Source organism: Leptodactylus fuscus, chromosome 1 (assembly GCF_031893055.1).
Source record: "Leptodactylus fuscus isolate aLepFus1 chromosome 1, aLepFus1.hap2, whole genome shotgun sequence".
Lineage (NCBI taxonomy): Eukaryota > Metazoa > Chordata > Amphibia > Anura > Leptodactylidae > Leptodactylus > Leptodactylus fuscus.
In genome coordinates, this window is record NC_134265.1 from 66,241,778 (window position 1) to 66,262,270 (window position 20,493).

A 20,493-nucleotide genomic window follows, 5' to 3' on the forward strand; every position below is an offset into this window, starting at 1 on the left:
TTTGTTCACACAGAGCAATTTTTTTTTAATCTAAACCAAATATTTGTACAATTTACATGTGAGGTTGAATATGGATTTAACCCTTGGAATTCAAAGAGATCTTTCTGCAGCTGAATATAGCATGCTGTAGATCTGAAAATGTGCACTAAGGACCACTCAATTTTTTTCTGTAGTGATGAATAGGGCTTGGAAATCCCATTCAGATTGCACTGTAGTATGCTGCCGATTTTCCATCAACACTGTGGGAACATTGCCTTAAGGTTTTACAACAAAGTAAAGAAACATAGCACAAGATAGAAGGGAATTGTGACCTTAAAGGCTGGGGTCCCATGTATCCCATCCTCACTTTGCAAATTCCAAATGCGTCGCTGCTGGATATAGGTATAATTAAAGCAGAAACTCCGCAGAGGAAAACTCTGCAAACTTTCTGTAAAAGTGGCATTACGTGGTTCTCCCATGGATACAACCAGGGGTGTAACTAAATGTTTATGGTAAAAGCTCAGCTTGGGCCCCCCACGTAACATCCCAAGACTACTGTCAATTGCAGCATGCCATACATTTTAGCAGCTTTTACATTTCCCTTTCTTTTGCTCTGAAGACTTGTTCACATCATGTCTGTGTACACCAGCTCCCATAATTCCAATTCCCTGTCAGTGCCCCCCACATCAATCTCCCTTTTATTCCACAGCCTCCTTCACAGAATCCTCCTTGTCTATATGTGTTATGGTCAGCAGGGTTTATTAAAAAAAACAAACAAATGAAAACCCTACGGAGCCCTCTGGGCCACTGACTACTAACCAACCTGGTGTGAACACAGGCTAACAGTTCCTGTCACTGCCAGCTAAAATAAAGGACCAGGTGCGTTCTGTTAACATTCACAGAAGAATGCAGTCAGAGCAGCCGCACAAATAAACAAACTGGCTAGCCTGAAGTCCGGGTCTAGCCACAGACCAAGTAAACCCTGTGTGTGGTAGTTCCACCCAACCACCCAGGCAACTATTGCCAAGCCCACTCCCAGTCACCCTGTCTGGGAAGTTTTGCTAGCTGACCCTACTGACTTTTACCACACACACAAGGCAGCGTGCTGCCTGACTAACTGTGGAATTGCTAGCTCAGGGGTCATTTGCTAACTAGGGCAAACTAATAATATTTCAGGCAGGAACCCAAGCACGCACACACATCAATTCAGGTTTTGAATGAGATCATAAAGCGCTGGGCGTCCAGACCAGCCCCCTTATATAGACCAGCAAATAGCCCAGCTGCCCAATCCGAGCGTCTATTGGTCGACTCCTATGTCAATCACCCAGTCGACCATGCCCGGCTGCTGCAAGGCAGATTAACCCTTGCAACCCTGGACTGTGCAGAGGAACTGACAGCGACGCCCAGATCATGGCCGCAGTTACTGCACAATCCTAACACTACCCCCCCCTCCACGGCGCAATGACGCCATGCGTCTCCGGGTCGGGGACGAACATGGCGAGGAGTGAGCCAGACACGATCACTTGGGGACAACTCCATCCCTGACCTATGTCTGATGTCAGCTGTTGCTCAGCTCCTGGCCTTGGCCTGACTCATGGCAAAATAAACAGGCTGTGGAACTTTGCCATTTGGTACAGGACTTGGCAAGTCAGGGCAGTAAGAAAGTCCAGTCCTTATATCCTGCCCACATACTGTGCCTACACTCAGTTTAAAGTTTGTTTTTTTCCCACTTAATTCTTGCGGGCGCAAACCCTGGCTGGCACCTGATGGCAGGGGACAATGAGACTTTATTGCAGATTTATGCCTCCTGCTTCTGCCTTGAGGCGGCGTTGCCCTTGGCAACCGGTCAGTGGAGTAATTCCCAGGCCTGTGTTTTAGCAGAGACCCAGTTGTTTTTACAGTAAAGACCTCTGCAGGCTGAGGGGGTAAGCCCTCCTGCTTTGAAGGTCTCACTGGAGGGACGGCTGATGGTATAGCCTCCATACACCTGCCCTTGCACTCAGGACTCCACTTAATAATCTCCCCTCCAGTCTATGACTGGTGAGTGCCGGCGTAACCATGGGAGACCTAGCATTACTGCATCAGATAAGCCCTCCAAAATTTGGAAAGAGAGCTCCTCTGTATGCTGTGTTCTACTCTGCAGAAGCAACAGTGGCGTCTCAAATCGGATCTGCGGCCGAATCTGAGACCCATCTACCACCGTAACGTTAATGGGGGTCTTAAGAGCTCTCATGGGAATACCATTTTGCTGGGCAAATTTGGCTGACATGAAATTCCCCATGGCCCCAGAGTCTATCATTGCTCTAGTGTTTACCCAACCATTACCCAGCTTAAGGGCTACTGGGAAATGGACACGATCATGGGACTTTTGTGTACCAAGTAACCCACCCCCGATGGACACTTGGCTAGTTTTCTTTTCTAGTAGGGTCGAGCATTGAGGAGCAATATGCCCTGGCCTGTTGCAACGGTAACAAATTACCCCCTTAATTTTCCTACTCCTGCTGCCACCAGGAGTGGAAGCACGGGAGGTGTCCATAGGTTCCGTGGACTCCACAACAGGCGAGGTAGTGGTAGATTTTATGACCCCCCTCAGAGACATGAGGTTATGCTCGAGCCCCCGCTCCACTCTCCTATCAGACAACTGTGTATCCACACGAGTAGCTGAATTTATTAGGGCAGAGAGGGAGGTAGAAGGCTTACGGCCTGCTAGTTCGTCCTTTATATTTGAGGACAAACCTTCCCAAAATATTGCCACCAGTACCTTGTCTGGCCAATCCAGCTCAGATGCCAAAGTTCAAAACTCAATAGCAAAGTCCGCTACCGAGCTCTGGCCTTGCTTTAAACGTAAGAGCTGCGAGGCAAAGGTGGACTGGGGCACTGGGCCATAAAACACCAGGCGTAGTGCTTCACACAGCGCGGCTAGTGTAGCCAAGTCCACTGCGTCCCGTTCTTTTAACGGGGTGACCCAGGCCAATGCTCCTCCAGCTACAAGTTGTTTCTGCAGTGTTTGCCACACAAACATCTTAGGCTCCTCACTTTCCATCATCGCCTCCATTCTTGTGCTCTGGCAGGGTCATCCTGCTGCTGCCCCAATACAGTACCCACAAATACTGTAAAAGTGCCATACAGATAACCCCCTGAAAATAATGCCACACAGATTATGTCCCAATTAGCATTACACCCCATGCCCTCAGAAGTAATTATAGCCCGCAAATAGTGCCTTACCCATAGTAATAATTCTCCTTCAGAGTGTCCATTTGTAACAGTGCCCCCCATAACTCCCTAAGTGTGGCTAAGGCTAACTTTTCTCCAAAAAGTTTTGACCAGTCTCGAAATAAGGGGAGGGGGGAAGTTGGGGATGTGGCTTAACATGATGCAAAGGCAGAATAAGTCCTCTTTTGCTCTTTTGATTACACCCAGCCTTTTTTGTGCCCCTTAGTGGTCTTCTACAGTATAATGCCCCTCAATGGCCAAACAATGTGTAATTCTCATTTAGCCCACACATAGTTTAATGTCTCCTTTATTGCACCACATAGTTTGATGTCTCCATACTGACCCCCACATCGTATAATGATTCCATAGTGTAACACCACACAGTGCAATGCCCTTCATTGGGTCATCACATATTAGACAACTCAGTGACCCTGTATAATGACCATCCACACACTATAATGCTTATTTTAGTTGTCCCTCCTTCATAGTATAATGCCCCAGAGTTGTCTAAATACTGTATATTGCCCCCTTAGTTGTCACTCACATTGTATAATGTTCCAACAGAGGCCTATCACACAATTTAATGCTCCCACAGTAGCCCCCCCATGCAGTATAATGCTCTGATATTGGTACCTTCCACAGTATGATGCTACCACCCATATAGTATAATGCTCCCTCTGTAGCCTGCACAGTATAGTCCTCTTATACTGACCCCTCACATAGTGTAATCTCTCTCAGTGGTGCCTGCCACTGAAATACTTGCCTGCCACTGTCCCCAATATCGTGTAAGCCTCTGGCCTATCAGTCATGGCGCAGTTGTACCAGCGCCCCTTATAGGTTAGTGGCCTATAGTGTATGAGGGAAATATCTGCTATATAGACGGATGCCAATACAGTTCATTACCAGGATGAGAACATTTGGGGCAGTAGGTCAAAGATCTTCCACCCTGGTCTCCCATTTTCCAGATATCCATCATGAGATTGGACCATCTAGTTAATTACAATGGATTTGTCATGTATGTCAGAAACATCAGATACTCTTGTATCTGAACCCACTGTACTTTAATAGAGCAAAGTATATATCCTAGTGACTCTATCATCAAGTAGAGTATAGACTAAGGGAAGATCTATTGAGCTTTCATCTCAGAGAAACAAATAATTATATAAAAAATGTTTCCTTTGTATACCTCAAAATAGTTTTCTGAATGTACGTGTATACTCTTGTTTCAATATAATCATCCTTAACCTCTATATTACCAGAGAAGCTATACTTACAGTGTTAAGATACCAGAAAATAATCCTACTTGGGAGATCAGATGTCGAGGAACTATCTTATACGAGTACATTAAAGATAAACAAACTTCACTTTTCGCAACCGTGTCTTTTAATGTAAGACAAATAATTGCAATCGATAATTGCACAACGAAATGGAATATTTCTTTAAAAATTAAAATTTTCACTTTGTACATACAGTACATTAATTTTTGGGAAGCAGTCTTGGGCTCCAAATGATAATACTCCTTGAAATATTGTTTGAGGGGTATAGTGTAACATCTCTGCCTGTTCGGGTCACTGCGCCACCCTCTGCTCGCATTTGGCAGTGCAGGAGGCGTGTGCAGTTTGGTTCCTTGCTTAAAGTTTTTGGTTGCACTGTGTGAACATGGCTCTAGTTCTGTGACTGAATTTCCACCACACCCGTTTTCTGCCCTTGCTTGCCTCTGTTCATGAAGTGGTTAATTCGTGTGATTGACAGCCTGTCTACCTATTAACTTTAGGGCGGGTTCTTCCTCCCTATTTAAGCTTGGCTCACATTCACACTGGTGCTTGCTATTGCCTTGTGCACACTTGCTTTTTCTCTCGCTGTTATTACTTATATTCTGATTCTTTTCCTCTGGCTTTCCCTATTGACTACGCTTTTGGATTCCGATTTTGACACTTCATTGCTCGACTGTTACTGACCCTTGGCTAGCTGACCTCCCTTTGTTGTTATTGTCTTGTCTGCGTTTTGTGTATCACGTATATAGGTAAGGATCGTCTCCAAGTTGCCGCTTATTACGTAGGATAGGGCCTGGCAATAGGAAGGGACAGTGGGGGGCTTCAGCTTAGGGCTCACTGTCTCTTGTGCCCCCTTCTCCCCTGGGTTAATCTACGCACTGGGGAACTGCTGTTTGCACTTCCCTAACATATAGTTTCCAAAATGGGGTCAATATTTGGGTTTTTTCCACTGCACTGGTACTCTAGGGGCTCTGTAAATGTGACATGGCACCCGAAAACTATTCCAGTAAAATCTGCTTTCCAAAAGCTAAATAAGTGCTTTCTCCATTCCAAGCCCCCCATGCACCCATACCTCAGATTCTGACCACATATGTTATGCTCATGAGAAATTATGTAAAGAACTGAGGGGTGCTTCTTCTTTGCATGATACAGCTTTAACGTCCATATGTGGCTTGCAAGGCAAACTGTGTTCACAGTTTCTGGAAGTATTCCTGAGCCCACACAAAGATTCGTAGAGTTACCAATTCATGCCTGTTTTTAATTCAGAGCCCCCTGACGGCCCGCAGATCATGAGCTTCCAGTACTGACAATTGGCCTTGTCCATCGTTCACAAGCATTTCTTGAGGTTCTCTAAATCTTTTGATTTTATTATTTACTATACATAGTGGGATATTAAAACTCTTTACAATTTTATGTTGAGGAACATTTGCTGAAAAATTTTTCTAAATTTTTTGATGCAATTTTTCCCAGAAGATGGAATCTCTAGCCATCTTGGTTTCTGAGACAGTCTTCCTTTCTTTTATGTTCTTTATATATACAGTCATGTGATTTAGTTAAAAACTCACCCTCCAGCTGTTTTTCATAGAACCATTTACTTTTTCGGCCTATTGTTAACCTTTTTTTTTTTTTTTTTTTTTTTTTAAATGTGGATTATAATCCCCATATAGGGCTCACAATGTACATTTTTCCCTATCAGTATGTCTTTTGGAGTACGTGAGGAAATCCACACAAGCACAGGGAGAACATACAAACTTCTTGCAGGAAGCCAGGAACTTCTTGTCCTTGGCAGGATTCGAAGCCAGGACTCGAGTGCTGTAAGGCTGCAGTGCTAACCACTGAGCCACTGTGTTGCCTTGCCTATTGTTAACCCTGTCCTAACTTTTGTTGCTGCTATCAATTTCTAAATGAATTCATTTTTGCAAATGAATAGGAAAAATAGCTACCTATCAACCAGAGGTGTAACTTCAAACGCCTAGTGCAGAATCTGTGATGGGGTCCCTACCTTGTGCCATTTATAATGGTGGTATATTTTATGTTGCAGAGGGATCTTTGAAAGCCCCTCAGGATCCAGGGTAGGGTAACAACTGCTACTATTGCAGAACATATAGCTATGTTCCCGCTTTCAACACGTGATATACGTATGTTCTATTGTGAATAAGAAATTATTACATGGAATTTCCAAATCATTGCATTCTTATTTACTTTATAATTTATAGCAACAAAGTGAACCAGCCACACAAAATATATGAATAAAAATTAACTTTTATTAAGTGCTCCTAAAAAGGTGTAGCAACATATATACATACAAAATATATAAACAAACATAAAACAAAATCATATAGAGGTAGACAATGCTACAAATACCAACTTGTCAGCCATGGAATGTACACTGGATGGCAACACTAATATCATGGTACAAAGGGCTCAACCATAGCTAAAACTGAAAGTGTCCAATAATAAAGTGTTGTAAATGAAAACAACAAATAATCAGTGTAATAACCCACAGATAGCTATGAGACTGCCCACATAAGATGATCCAAGATTAGCCTCCATACATACCAACAGTAAAGGGACCCCTTTATAATTTATACAGCATCACAACTTTTTGAAAATAGGAGAAATGTTAGATATTCTAAAGAACTGTCTAGAATGTCACATGTACTAATTATTTTTTCTTGCCTAAAAATTAAACTGATTTTGAGAAATGGTTAAAAGTACTTGCACAAGAACAGTTCCTGGAGATTTGATTTGCAAAGTGGTATGATTTCTGCTATCTCTGTATATCTCTATAGTGTACCACAGCTTGATGCAGTCATTTTGAGGTCAGGATGAACATTCTCAAAATAGCAGGTACAATTTCCAGAAGAACATTTCAGTATACAGAGGGCAATTTTTTATAATTATTTGTTTCACAGAGATGAAAGGTTGATAGATCTGTTCTTGCTCTATTCCCAATTACAGTATATGATACAGTCACTGGGAAATGTACATTAGGTGGTACTTTGCTATGTACAGTGTGTTCAGATAGGAGGCTATGCGGGATATGTTGTGATAGGAGGAGAAATTGCAAAGCTGTTATTTAATTAGGCTGTACATAGTATAAAGAAATTGTGTTCTGGCAGATGAAGAAAGACTCAAGGGTAAAGCATCTGCACGTGAGCTGCACTATATTTTCATCAGAAAGGAAAAAAAAACTCTAACAAAATATTCCCGTTTCTGCTACATATTACAGAGGCCACTGTTGATACTAAAATTTTGGTTTCATGAAGATCACTGTACAACTGGGAAGAGAGAAAATTAGGTCAATCCATATATATATATATATATATATATATATATTATATATTGCCTCTCCTACTAGTATTATAAATGTGAAAGTTTGGATGTTTGGATCTTTGTTACTCAATCACGCAAAAACATGGCTGAACGGACTTGGATGAAATTTGGAACATAGATAGTTTGTAACCTTGATTAACACACAGGCTACTTTTTATCCTGGTAAATAATATGGCTTCACAACTGTTATGAATTTATGTTTATATGCTATATTAAACTGCTCTTGGCAGCAGGACTCTCTCAGCTAATTGGAGTTTGTTGATAAAGCCTGGTCTGTTATCTCTCTATGTAAACACACAGATAACACTGAGTCCATTGTGCACAAGCATCTGCATATTATCTGATCTGCTCCAGGCAGTGCTGAGACACTGAGATGTTAGCTCACACATAAGTATTTTGAATCCTTCTTTGTTTCATGGGAAAGTCCATCCCAGTGTGGAAAGCTATAATGAGATGCAGATTATAATGAGCCTCAGCCAATAGTCATGTGCCAGGCTTGTCTTATATCTCTATAACCAATCATGATTGTACTAATTAGAATAGCCAAGCCAGCTCTTTGTCTGTAATGTATTTAAACTACCTTTTTCTTATAATAAAATCAGAACTCTTTTGATACACTACCATCTTGTGTCTTTAATCAGTTCTCCAGGCTTAAAGAAGATGGCTGCAGTCCATCTAGGCCTGTTAATTAATTATCTAATTAGGACCTCTACAACATACGGAGGGATCCATATGTCCCTATCATAGGTGTCAAGCGGCTCTTAGAGCAGATGAAGTGCTGGAGCAGGCAGATCATCGACACCAACAACACGCTTATTATATGGTGTCCCAGCAAACTGCCGAGATGCCGGAACAACGACAGTCACGGCGTGAGGAACAAGTTCAGCAGCAGGACATCTTGAGAACTGTTGAAACGCCGGAGCAGGCAAACCATCAATGGCAGCAATTTGCTGAATATAGGAGGATCATTGTCGCCAACAACATGCAGACAAAGTCACTTGCAGAGGCTAGTGTGTATATATATATATATATATATATAGTGACAATTGTGGGTAATTTAGCATCAATGGTAGTGGTGTTATTGGATTTACAGAGATGTTGGTGGCGCTGGGTGCCAAATAAACAGCAGATTCGGTGGTTCAATCCAAAATAAGTGGCTTTATTCAGTTTACACAGGAACAAAAATAATAAACAACCTAGCCCACACACAGGGCACTACCTCACTTCTTGCACCCTGACTAATCTACTGGGGGCAACATACTTTGCTGATGTTTTCTCACCAGTCCGGCTCCCACTGATCTTAACAAAGTCTTTTATGGAATCCAGTCCTCTTGGGACAGACTGCCTGTCTGTTTCTAAGTGGTCCAATCCACCTGCTCCTGCAGGTCACCAGCAACACTCCTTCTCTGGAGTTGGGCTCCTTCTGGAATCCAGTCTTCTTGGGACAGACCTCCTGTCTGTCTCCAACTGGTCCAGTCCACCTGCTCCCTGCAGGCCACCAGCAGCACTCTCCTGCTGTGTGCACTCCCTCTGGAGTTGAGCCACTTTCCCTCTCCTATGGGTGTGGTCCAGGTCCTTTTTAACCCTGTTTTGGGTCGCTCTGCAGCACCCTCTAGGTTCACACCCTATAAATATATCAACCCATCTATCATAGTATTGAAGTTTGGATAAGAGAAAATGAGGTGCATATTTAGCATACAGTCTTTTGTGTGCAAAAAATATGTCACATTCCCTCTTCTGTCATGTTTGCAGCTTCCTGTGAATGTGAGCGGTACAGTATGGCAGTAAGTGTTGAGTAATGATATGCCACTTGTCTTTAAAACACTAGCATGGTTAGGCTGTGGCTATAGGCTGTAAAAACGCAATAGCATAAACAGTGGCGTAACTAGGAATGGAGGGGCCCTGTGGCGAACTTTTGACATGCCCCCCCCCCAACCAACACCAACCTCGACCAACCCCCTCCTCCGCACTTTATTATGTCCCTTAGTAAGCCCTGCACACAGTATTATGTCCCTTAGTGGCCCTCTGCACACAGTATTATGTCCCTTAGTGGCCCCTGCACACAGTATTATCCCCAATAGTGTCCCCTGCACACAGTATTATCCCCCATAGTGTCCCCTGCACATAGTATTATGTCCCATAGTGTCCCCTGCACACAGTATTATGTCCCACTGTGGGCACCCATAAACAATTATTATACTCTAGGGTCTTTTCAGGGCCTTAGCCTTAAAGGGATTCTACCATTAAAAAACTTTTTTTTCTAGGTAACACGTCGGAATAGCCTTTAGAAAGGCTATTCGTCTCCTACCTTTGGAAGTGCTCTCCGCCATGCCGTTCGTTTGAAATACCGGTTTGTACCGGTATGCTAATTAGTTCACTCGTAGCGATGGGGGCATCCCCATTACTGCTCGAAAACCGACTGCAGCGCTGCCTCTATGTTCTTCTGTATCCTTCCCTTCCTTCTTCAGCTTGATGTCGGACGCCTGCGCAGTACGCTGTTCGGCGAAGACTTCGAGGAACGTACTGTGCATGCACGAAATTGCGGTGTCGGCACTATGGCCGCGGGCATGTGCAGTATGTTCGGCAAAGTTCGCCGAACAGAGCGTACTGCGCAGGCGTCCAAATATCAAGCTGAAGAAGGAAGGGGAGGATACAGAAGAACACAGAGGCAGCGCTGCAGTCGGTTTTCAAGCAGCAATGGGGACGTCCCCATCGCTGCGAGAGAACTAATTAGCATACCGGTACAAACCGGTATTTCGAACGAACGGCGCGGCAGAGATCACTTCCAAAGGTAGGAGACGAATAGCCTTTCTAAAGGCTATTCCGACGTGTTACCTAGAAAAAATAGTTCTTTAAATGGTAGAATCCCTTTAATGTAATTTTCTACTAGAGTCTTGGCCAGTCTATCATGTTGCTACTATTGCATGTATATATATAAATGTTTATACTTTTAAAAATCAAATGTGGGTTTTCAGTGAATGTACTGGGTAATAAAGATAAAACCTTGCCCTATACAAAAATCAGACTTGCATCAGGTCAAAAAAAAAAAAAAAGAAAGAAATATTTGCTCGTTTCATATAATAACAAACACTTCAGATAATCTCAGTGCTAGGAATATATTCTGTATATCTGCATCAGAATGGACACTCATACCACTTCTCTCTGTGCATAATAATATAATCTAACATTCTCCTGGCTCTAAATCCATCTTCCATATACTCTAGTAGTCTCCAGATGATCATTGTGAAGATTGACCGACAGAACAACCTTCAGCAATGACGCCTGTATGCGCTACTTGTATTATTTTGCATTTAGTAACCCATAGGGGACATCTGTAAATTACATTTCAAAACATATTTCCCCTGAAGCACACACAATGTAAAACTCTGATCTCCATTTATAAATATATACTTAGGCTCTGTCATGGCTTCCATCCTCTCTGGACCCATGTTAACATCCTTCACTGATCCATCTCCCAATAGATCCCAACTAATCCTAACAGATCCCATTGATGTATAATAAATCTACCTTGTTTCCATTTTTTATGGCATGGACAGCACTCAAGACTATACTATTCATAATATGAAAAGCAATGTAAGCAAAACTTGTTATTTTTTCCACTGGTCTTATTCATTTATCACCATTCTTGCTATATAACAGAAGAACTCATGCCTATGTGATGGGCTCTGTTCACTTTGGTGTTATGTTTTTTACAGGATCCATGATGGATATTTCAGACCAGTTCTTACGACCTTCATGATTCATTTTTACATTTACATCCTTATTAACTTACCATGGCTCCATCATGTTTGCAGCAGGCACTTATTCACATAGGGGTCAGTAACTTACGAAGAGTCATCACTAGGGTTGAGTCAATCTTGAGATTTCAGGATCGATTTTAAAATCCGATTTCCGATCATTTTCCATTTGAACCCGATCCCAATCGAATGTAAGTCAATGGGAGTTTTTTTAATGATCAAAGATGGGATTTTAAAAACAAACCTGTTCACTACACAGCATGGAGTCCAAATATTGAAGCCTCCACTCTGTGTAGTGATTAGAAAATCCGCCGTCTACTTAGTCCCCCCCACTTACCTGCACAGAACTGCTGCTGCCTCCTCTGCCGATGTGTATGCCACTCCCCGAAGCTCCGGGCCGTTGTTCTCTCTTCTCTCTCTTCACACGCCAGCAGAGCACTGTGCATGCCCCCGCCTCCCAGGATAGTGTGAGTAATGCTGGGAGGGCGGGGAGACGTGAGTGCATCAGTCACATCTCCCTTCCCTGTACCCCGCCCACACTCTCCTAAGCCACAAAAAGCCCCGCTTACTCCCAGCAGTAACACTAGCCTAGGGAGGTGGGGCACGCACAGCGCTCTGCTGGTGTGCGAAGAGAGAAAGAAGAGGAGAGAACAACGGCCCAGAACTCCGGGGAGTGGTAGCGGTTCTATGCAGGTAAGTCGTTTGAGCGATCAGGATCGAAATTCCGTTCCCAATATTTTTTAGGAGGGATTGGAACCTGATCGCGATCGTGAAATTTACTCGATCGCCGATCGGGATCCGTTCTTTTTCGATCCTGATCACTCAACCCTAGTCATCACATGTAGAGAACAGTATAAAACTCATCATTTACACTAGGACACAAGCATCCATGTGTCTGGAGAAGACATACAAATGTATGTAGTAGAATATCCTGCACTATTTTATTTTTAATTACTTAAATTAATTAATGCAATTAGTTTATATAAACCTATAAAATCAAAGACTCATCAAAACTTCCACTACTATGTTCTATGGATATACTAGGACTGAGGATCAGAGTGTCAATTGTCTACTTTTGCAGTTTCTGGCATAATAGCTAAAATTTTGGCACAACTTCTGAAATTTTGGTACAATTCCTGGCTCACTGTTTAGCATATTAAGACACAACCCTTTTCATGTCGCACGAGGTGCACAAACTGTTGGACACACACGTACATAACACATAGAAAATATGGTATAAAGCCACAAATTACGCCAGATCTTTGGTGGAGATTTATTAGTTTATTTGACTCATTGGCACTACTATTGCCAGTCTTCATGGCTCCTGAATCAGCATTTAAGACAAAGTCACGCCTCCTTATAAATTAGGCTCATCCTCTGCTGGGTTATCTGCCTGGAGGAAAATATATGTCAGCTCATAGGTGGCGTACATTTCCTGCATTCATTTTGCCATATTTTTTGCATAAATGATGATAAATCTTGTGGCGCTGAAGGTCCCACCCCTTGCATGCCCTTGGCCCTTTTCCAAAAATGTGGTGTGGCAAGGGTTCAGAAATGAAAAAGTCACAATTTTTTTTATGTAGATTGTGAGCCCCACATAGAGCTCACAATGTACATTTTACTCTATCATTATGTCTTTTTTGGAATATGGGATGGAAATCCATGCAAACATGGGGAGAACATACAAATTCCTTGCAGATGGTTTTATGCCCTTGGTGGGATTTGAACACCAGGACTCCAGCGCTGCAAGGCTGCAGTGCTAACCACTGAGCCACCGTGTGGCCCCTAGAAAGAGTCACAATTTTTTGTGCAAACCCCCCCCCCCCTCCCCTGATTTGGGCAAATATTTGTTACTTTTTAAGCCTTGCACGCTAAGTTGGGTTATTACCTGGATGATCAGTAGGTGAATAGGGTAGTCAAGTAGGAGGTTGGTGGTGACAGCAATATTGTAGACAGACACAGTATGGCGCTAGGTTCAAGCGGACCCCATGAACAAAAACCTAATCGGCTTAAAAAATTGGATACCTGATTATAATGGGGTCGCCAAAAAGGGCGGAAAAATGAGGAGAAAAGCGTTGCTTGCCAGACTTTTCTCTCCACACTTTTAGGGTCCACGCACACAGAGTTTTTTGGTGCTGATTTTGACACTGAATCCGCATCAGAATCCACATGGAAAAAAAGCTTTGCAGAAAAAGGAACCCATTGAAGTCAAAGGGAGGCTTTTTTTCCTTGTGGATTCCGATGCGGATTGAGCGTCAAAATCAGCACCAAAAAACTGTTAGGGTCCATTCACACAGAGTTTTTTGGTGAGGATTTTGGCGCTGAATCCGAATGGAAAAAAATGCATCCCCATAGAGTTTTATGGGCTCTGCTAACTTTTTTTCCGCTAGCTGAAAAAAAGATTCCTTCAGGCCGGGGCCCCATGGGCTGGAAACGCCGCGATTTGCCCGTGGGGTAAATGCTGTGGGAAAAATCACGGTGTTATACAGTACTTGAAAAGTGGATCGGATTCATGCGAATCCCATCCCCACTTTGCGGAAGAAATCGCAGCGTGGACATGCTGAGATTTCCAAAACTGTTGCGGTTTTGAAAATCGCAGCATGTCAATTATATCTACGGAAACGCCGGCGGAGCACAGATTGGTAAACGCTGGTCTAGTTTATAATTGGATTAATACTTATTCCTCATAGAAAGGCAATAGTAAATTATCTGTGCTTTGTAGATGTGGATTGAACAGTCTGTAGGTGTAGTTTAGGCTTAGGCTCCCCACATCAGGGGCCTCATCACGTTTTTTCCCGCAGCACTCTTCACAGAAAGTTTGCCGAGGTTTTCACTGCAGAGTTTCTGCTTCCGTTATACCTATAGGGAAATTCTTTTGTACCATTTATATAGAGGCTTGTCTATCTACTGGGGGACTATTCGATTGGATCTCGAGTAATTGGCATGGAGTAGATTTAAGGAGTGCATGTCACTGATGGTGACTAAGGGATATAGTGATCCTACTTGACACTCATATATATGCAAACAAACAGGAGATAGTGGAATTTAATAATAATATTTTACGATCTCAGTGATATGTTTTTACTCACTGTATGGTTCAAGAACGGATTCTAGTACTGGATTGTCATCTATAGGATGACACCCTCCTGCAAGTTATGTGCTATGTGTTTACCTTAGGATCCAATTCATACCTGGCATGGTGATTGGCACGGTTTCTTTCCGCTCTATAGGCATATTCATGAACCTTATTGGACGGGCGAGTGTTTATCTGTGCCTTAGTCCAACAACCACTCTCCTGGACTTATATTAAGCCCTTCTTGATCGAGCCTACACCGATGTTCACATGATCTTGGCACCTGCGGTTTTGAAACGCTCTGGCCATACACCCATATGGGGTCATTGTAGCGTATGTAGGAGCAATTGCTGTATACGATTCATGCACTCCGTGGTTTAGCTCCAGTCCTGTTCTTTATGCGGCTTTGGATTTATTCTAGATCTTATATTTACATTTATACTTACCTTTCTGTTTGAACAAGCAGCTGGCAATTCACGGCCACGCTATGAACCACCCCGCACTGGGACACGCCCCAATTATGGTCTATATACTGTATGTGCGGGGCTCGACATACACAGTGTCGGCCTCTATGAAGTAATGGGACCCACCATCAGGGTCCTGGGAGTTGTGGTTTTGATCGCACTCTGTGCTTTCTCTGGGGTGTAATCTATTACCAGTCTCCTGAAGAGTTATGAATAATAATGAAACACGTAGAGACACTCACCTTTAGACGTTAACCTTATCGTCTACAATTTCATTGCGGTATCAGTCCGCTATGTATCTAGACGGCTAGCGGAGTACCTAGGGTGCCTGTCTGCAGCACTGCATCTAGTGAAACCGGCCACAGTATCAGGTGGTCTGATTATTTGTTTCTTTATGTAGATTGTGAGCCCCATATAGGGTTCACAATGTACATTTTTATTTATTCCCTATCAGTATGTCTTTGGAGTATGGGAGGAAATCCACGCAAACACGGGGAGAACATACAAACTCCTTTCAGATGTTACCCTTGGCAGGATTCAAACCCAGGACTCCAGTGCTGCAATGCTAACCACTGAGCCACCATGTTGCCCCTCTGGTGATTTGTTTTGTTACTACCCACAGTGCAGCCTATTTTAACTTACTCCCTGAAATTTATGAAAGTTTGGATCCAATGTGTTATATCTGCAGCTGGCAACACTAACTATGGTTTTAAATACTCCCTAACCAAGGTGGTCTGTGGAATATAATAAAACAGACACTTGACTTTGATAACCAACACCCTATAGTTTGTATTGGGGGGGGGGGAGGTTACACCATTGTCTATTATGGGGGTTGCTCACACATGTTAGATGGGTCCTGCTGAGACAATATAGAGCAGAAGGTAATGAGAGGTAAAAAAAACTTCTCCATTTCCACCTCTGCCTAGTCCCCCTTAGTGGCATTCCCCCTACTAGTTTTTCCATCATCCCAACAGGACTCTGCTCTTAACGGAATTAGAAGCGTGTCCAGGTGAGGACTTAGTTCTAATAGGGGCCACACCTTACCCACCATTATTTTAACAGTTCTAATAAACGTTACATTTTATTATTTTCCGGAGGGCACCCATTTTGTGTTTAATTTCTGTAGGTATAATTGACATCCTGGAATTTCCAAAATCGTGATAGTTTTGGAAATTGCACTATTTATGCTGTGCATATTTTTCTGCAATGTGTGACGGGATTCTCTAGTTTTTCCTCTGTGTTTACGCCACAAGCTTACAGAGAAATCAACACTGTATCATCCCTGTGTTTCATAGACGTGGAATGAACAGGTTGCTTGTCTAGTTTATAGTGACATCAATATATATTCCACATATTCCAATATATATATATATTTTTTTTTTGCTGCTTCACCGCTGATAAAAGTTTTAACAAAAAGTGATCAAAGTGATAGACATTCCCCAAAATAATAAAACTAAAAAGTACACCTGGACCAGCAAAAAAAGACGCCCCATGCATCCCCATACACGGAACTATAAAAATGACTGCCTGTTAATCCTAATGACCGCCACCTACCCTACAGAGCAGAAGGTGCTCTATGAGACACTAAACAGCCCTCTAGCCAGTGGCTAACACCAACTGAGTTATCCAGGAAGAACCTCCGGGCTAAAGACTTGGTATTCCTCGCAACCACTAAGCTCTCCCTAACTGCTAGCAACCCAGAGCGACCAAGACCTTGCATTTTATATACAGTATACCTACTACAGGGGATAAGCAGGTACTGTGTGCACTTGCTCATAGCAGGAATACTTGGGATTCTCTGATGCTTCACCTTTTAATACATTTGGAGCAAATCACTCCAACTATCTCCTTTACATAGAGTGACTTAGGATATGCCAGTTAGTTATTGTGGGTCGCTGTCTGGTAAAGCAGGCTTTGCTTAGTGGGCCCTTTTCCAGGTTTTGTTTTAGGGCCCGTAGTCTATTCCCTATTCCCTATTTTTATGTAAGACCCTCTGTCTCTCTTGTATTCAGTTACTCTTGCTGACTGAAGGATGCATGCACAGTTTTTCTCCCCTATCAGGGGTACCAAACCCTATAACACTGAACCCCGAGGTTTTTGCAATGTAACCTACAACAGGATTTGACATTGTAATATCCCAGTGACCAGAGTGATGTAAAGCTACACTTTATTATAGGCAGTATCAGCAGCCACATCTAGTGCTATTATATAAGGAAAAATCCAGAAAAAAACAAACACCACAACGTGTGTGTGTGTGTGTGTATATATATATATATATATATATATATATATATATATATATATTTATTATTTTTTTTTAATTGAATTGGCAACATTGTAATTAAATTATTACTGGCCCTTTAAATTAAATAATGGTCACAGTGACTGAGAGGTCAGGCATGATGGATGGCAAAGAAATGTTTCTGTTCACTTTGACCAGTCCTATCATTGTCCTGAGATGAAAGCCACTGGACCTGAAGATCCAGAGGAGGGCGAATGGCGAACAAACCCCCCAGAGAGTTACACCTCAGGGGGGCCAAAAATTCCTTCCTGACCCCAGAAATGACAATCAGATATCTCCCTGGATCATATTTGGCCTGCTGCCTACTCCAGCGTTGTCCGGCGTCCTCTTTTTTTTTTTTGTAGATTGTGAGCTCCCATATAGGGATCACAATGTACTTTCTTTTTTTCCAATCAGTATGTCTTTGTAGTATGGGAGGAAATCCACGCAAACACAGGGAGAACATACAAACTCCTTGCAGATGCTGTTCCTGGCAGATTGGAACACAGGGCTGCAGCGCTAACCACTGAGCTACCGTGTTGCCCTAGTGTTCTCTTCTATCTGTCAAGTGACACAAGATGGCTCAGGTTAAGAGCTGTACACATTCTACACCCATTGTGACATCATGGAATGTCGGTGATGTCATGTGCCCTGTGATGTTATGTGGTGTCTACAATACAGAAGAAATCAGCACCATAAGCCCTCATGTACATGATCACCATTACAGATTTACAACAGTGACTGCACCAATATAAAACTGTATCATAGCCCAACATGTAAGCCATGATATATTGTAATACTTGACATACACTTAAAGAGGATCTTTCACCATTTTGCACACAGGCAGTTCTATATACTGCCGGAAAGCTGACAGTGCGCTGAGTTCAGCGCACTGTCGGCTTTCCCGATCTGTGCCCGGTGTGAAGAGCTTACGGTCCGGTACCGTAGCTCTTCTATGGTCAGAAGGGCGTTTCTGACAGTTAGCCAGAGACGTCCTTCTTCACAGCACAGCCAATCGCGCTGTGAGAGCCGGGAGGAACGCCCCCTCCCTCCCTGATAACTCTCGTCTATGGACGAGTACTGCGAGCAGAGGGAGGGGGCATTCCTCCCGGCTCTCACAGCACAGCGCGATTGGCTGTGCTGTGAAGAGGGACGTCTCTGGCTAACTGTCAGAAACGCCCTTCTGACCATAGAAGAGCTACGGTACCGGACCGTAAGCTCTTCACACCGGGCCCAGATCGGGAAAGCCGACAGTGCGCTGAACTCAGCGCACTGTCAGTTTTCCAGCAGTATATAAAACTGCCTGTGTGCAAAATGGTGAAAGGTCCTCTTTAAAGGGACCTGTTTTACTGTAATACATATCACCTAATGCTCTATGTACTAAAGGAAATAAACTGTGACATGTGACCTGGTGAGGATGCAGTTATAACAGATGATGGGTGGGAGTATGAGCTGCCAGACCCGTAACCATCAGTTTACCACCAGGGAATCCTCATGTAGAGCAAGGATTGTCCATATGAGGGATCACCTATAAGGCCGAGTTCCAACATGCCCATAGCTGCACATTGTCCATAGAAGCAGATAAGAAATTCATTGCACAGGGCTTCATAGGCTGGGGCCCCATATGGCAAAAAAGGTGGCATTTTACAGTCCCTGCAAAGTGGATGGGATTCCTAGAAAATCCCATCCACACATTGCAGAAAAATACACACTGTGGAAATACGGTGAATTCCAAAACAGTTGTTTTTGGAAATCGCAGCATGTCAATAATACGTACAGAAATGCTGGAGGGGTCCCTATAGGTATAATAGAAGTAGAAAGTCCGCAGAGGTTCTGTGAAAAGCGCTGCAGGAAAAACCACAATGCATTTCTTTTTTGGAAATGTAGATTATGAGCCCCACATAGAGCTCACAATGTATTTTTTTTTTTTTCTCTATCAGTATTTCTTTGGAATATGGGATGGAAATCCATGCAAACACGGGGAGAACATACAAACTCCTTGCAGATGGTGTTTTGCCCTTGGCGGGATTTGAACACTAGGGCTCCAGCGCAGCAAGGCTATAGTGCTAACCACTGAGCCCCTACCACAATACATTTCTGTCACGGTTTTTCCCGCAGCGCATTTTCACTGACTCCCGCTACTTTGGGCCTTAGCCTAAATGAGATTTTTGGGAAGTTACATAAGATGTGAACAAGGCCTCAGTATTGAATGAAGAGTTACATACCTGGACATACTGTACTGTCCTCTTCAAGAAGTCAATCCCAAATGACACAAGATGGCCGAGGTTAAAGGGATTCTTTCATTAAAACTCTTTTTTTTCTCACTAACAAGTCGGAATAGCTTTAAGAAAGGCTATTCTTCTCATTCTTTCATTGTATTCTCTGGGTCGCTGTTCACTTGAAATCCCGCTTTTTGTCAGTATGCAAATGAGTTCTCTCGCAGCACTGGGGGCGGGCCCCAGCACTCAAACAGCAATGGGGGCGTCCCCAATGCTGCCAGAGAACTCTCCAGTGCCATCTCCATCTTCTTCAGCAACAGCCTCTTCACGCTCCAGAGAACTACAGGAAAGTACTGCACATGCTTGCGTAAGCAGCCACAAATAAATGTCCCCTTCCATCTCTGCCCCCAGTTTCATCTCTGCCCCCTCCATCTATTCCCCAGTTTATGTCCCCCGTGATCTCTGTCCCCAGTTTCATCTCCCCCCACCATCTCTGCCCCCTGTTTAATGTCTCCCCCTCCATCTATGCCCCCAGTTTCATGCCTCCCCACCATCTCTGCCCCCAGTTTCATGTCCCCCCTCCATCTCTGCCCCCAGTTTCATCTCCGCTGTCATCTCTGCCCTCAGTTTCATGTCCCCCTCCATATCTCCCCCAGTATAATGTCCCTCTCCATCTAAGCCCCCAGTTTCATGTCCCCCCTCCATCTCTGCCCCTAGTTTCATGTCCCTCCTCCATCTCTGCCCCAGTTTCATCTCCACTGTCATCTCTTCCCCCAGTTTCATGCCCCCCTCTGTTTCTGCCCCAGTTTCATGTCCCCCATTATAATGTGCCCCTCCATCTATGCCCCCAGAATCCTCTCCCCCCTCCATCTCTGCACCTAGTTTCATATATCGCC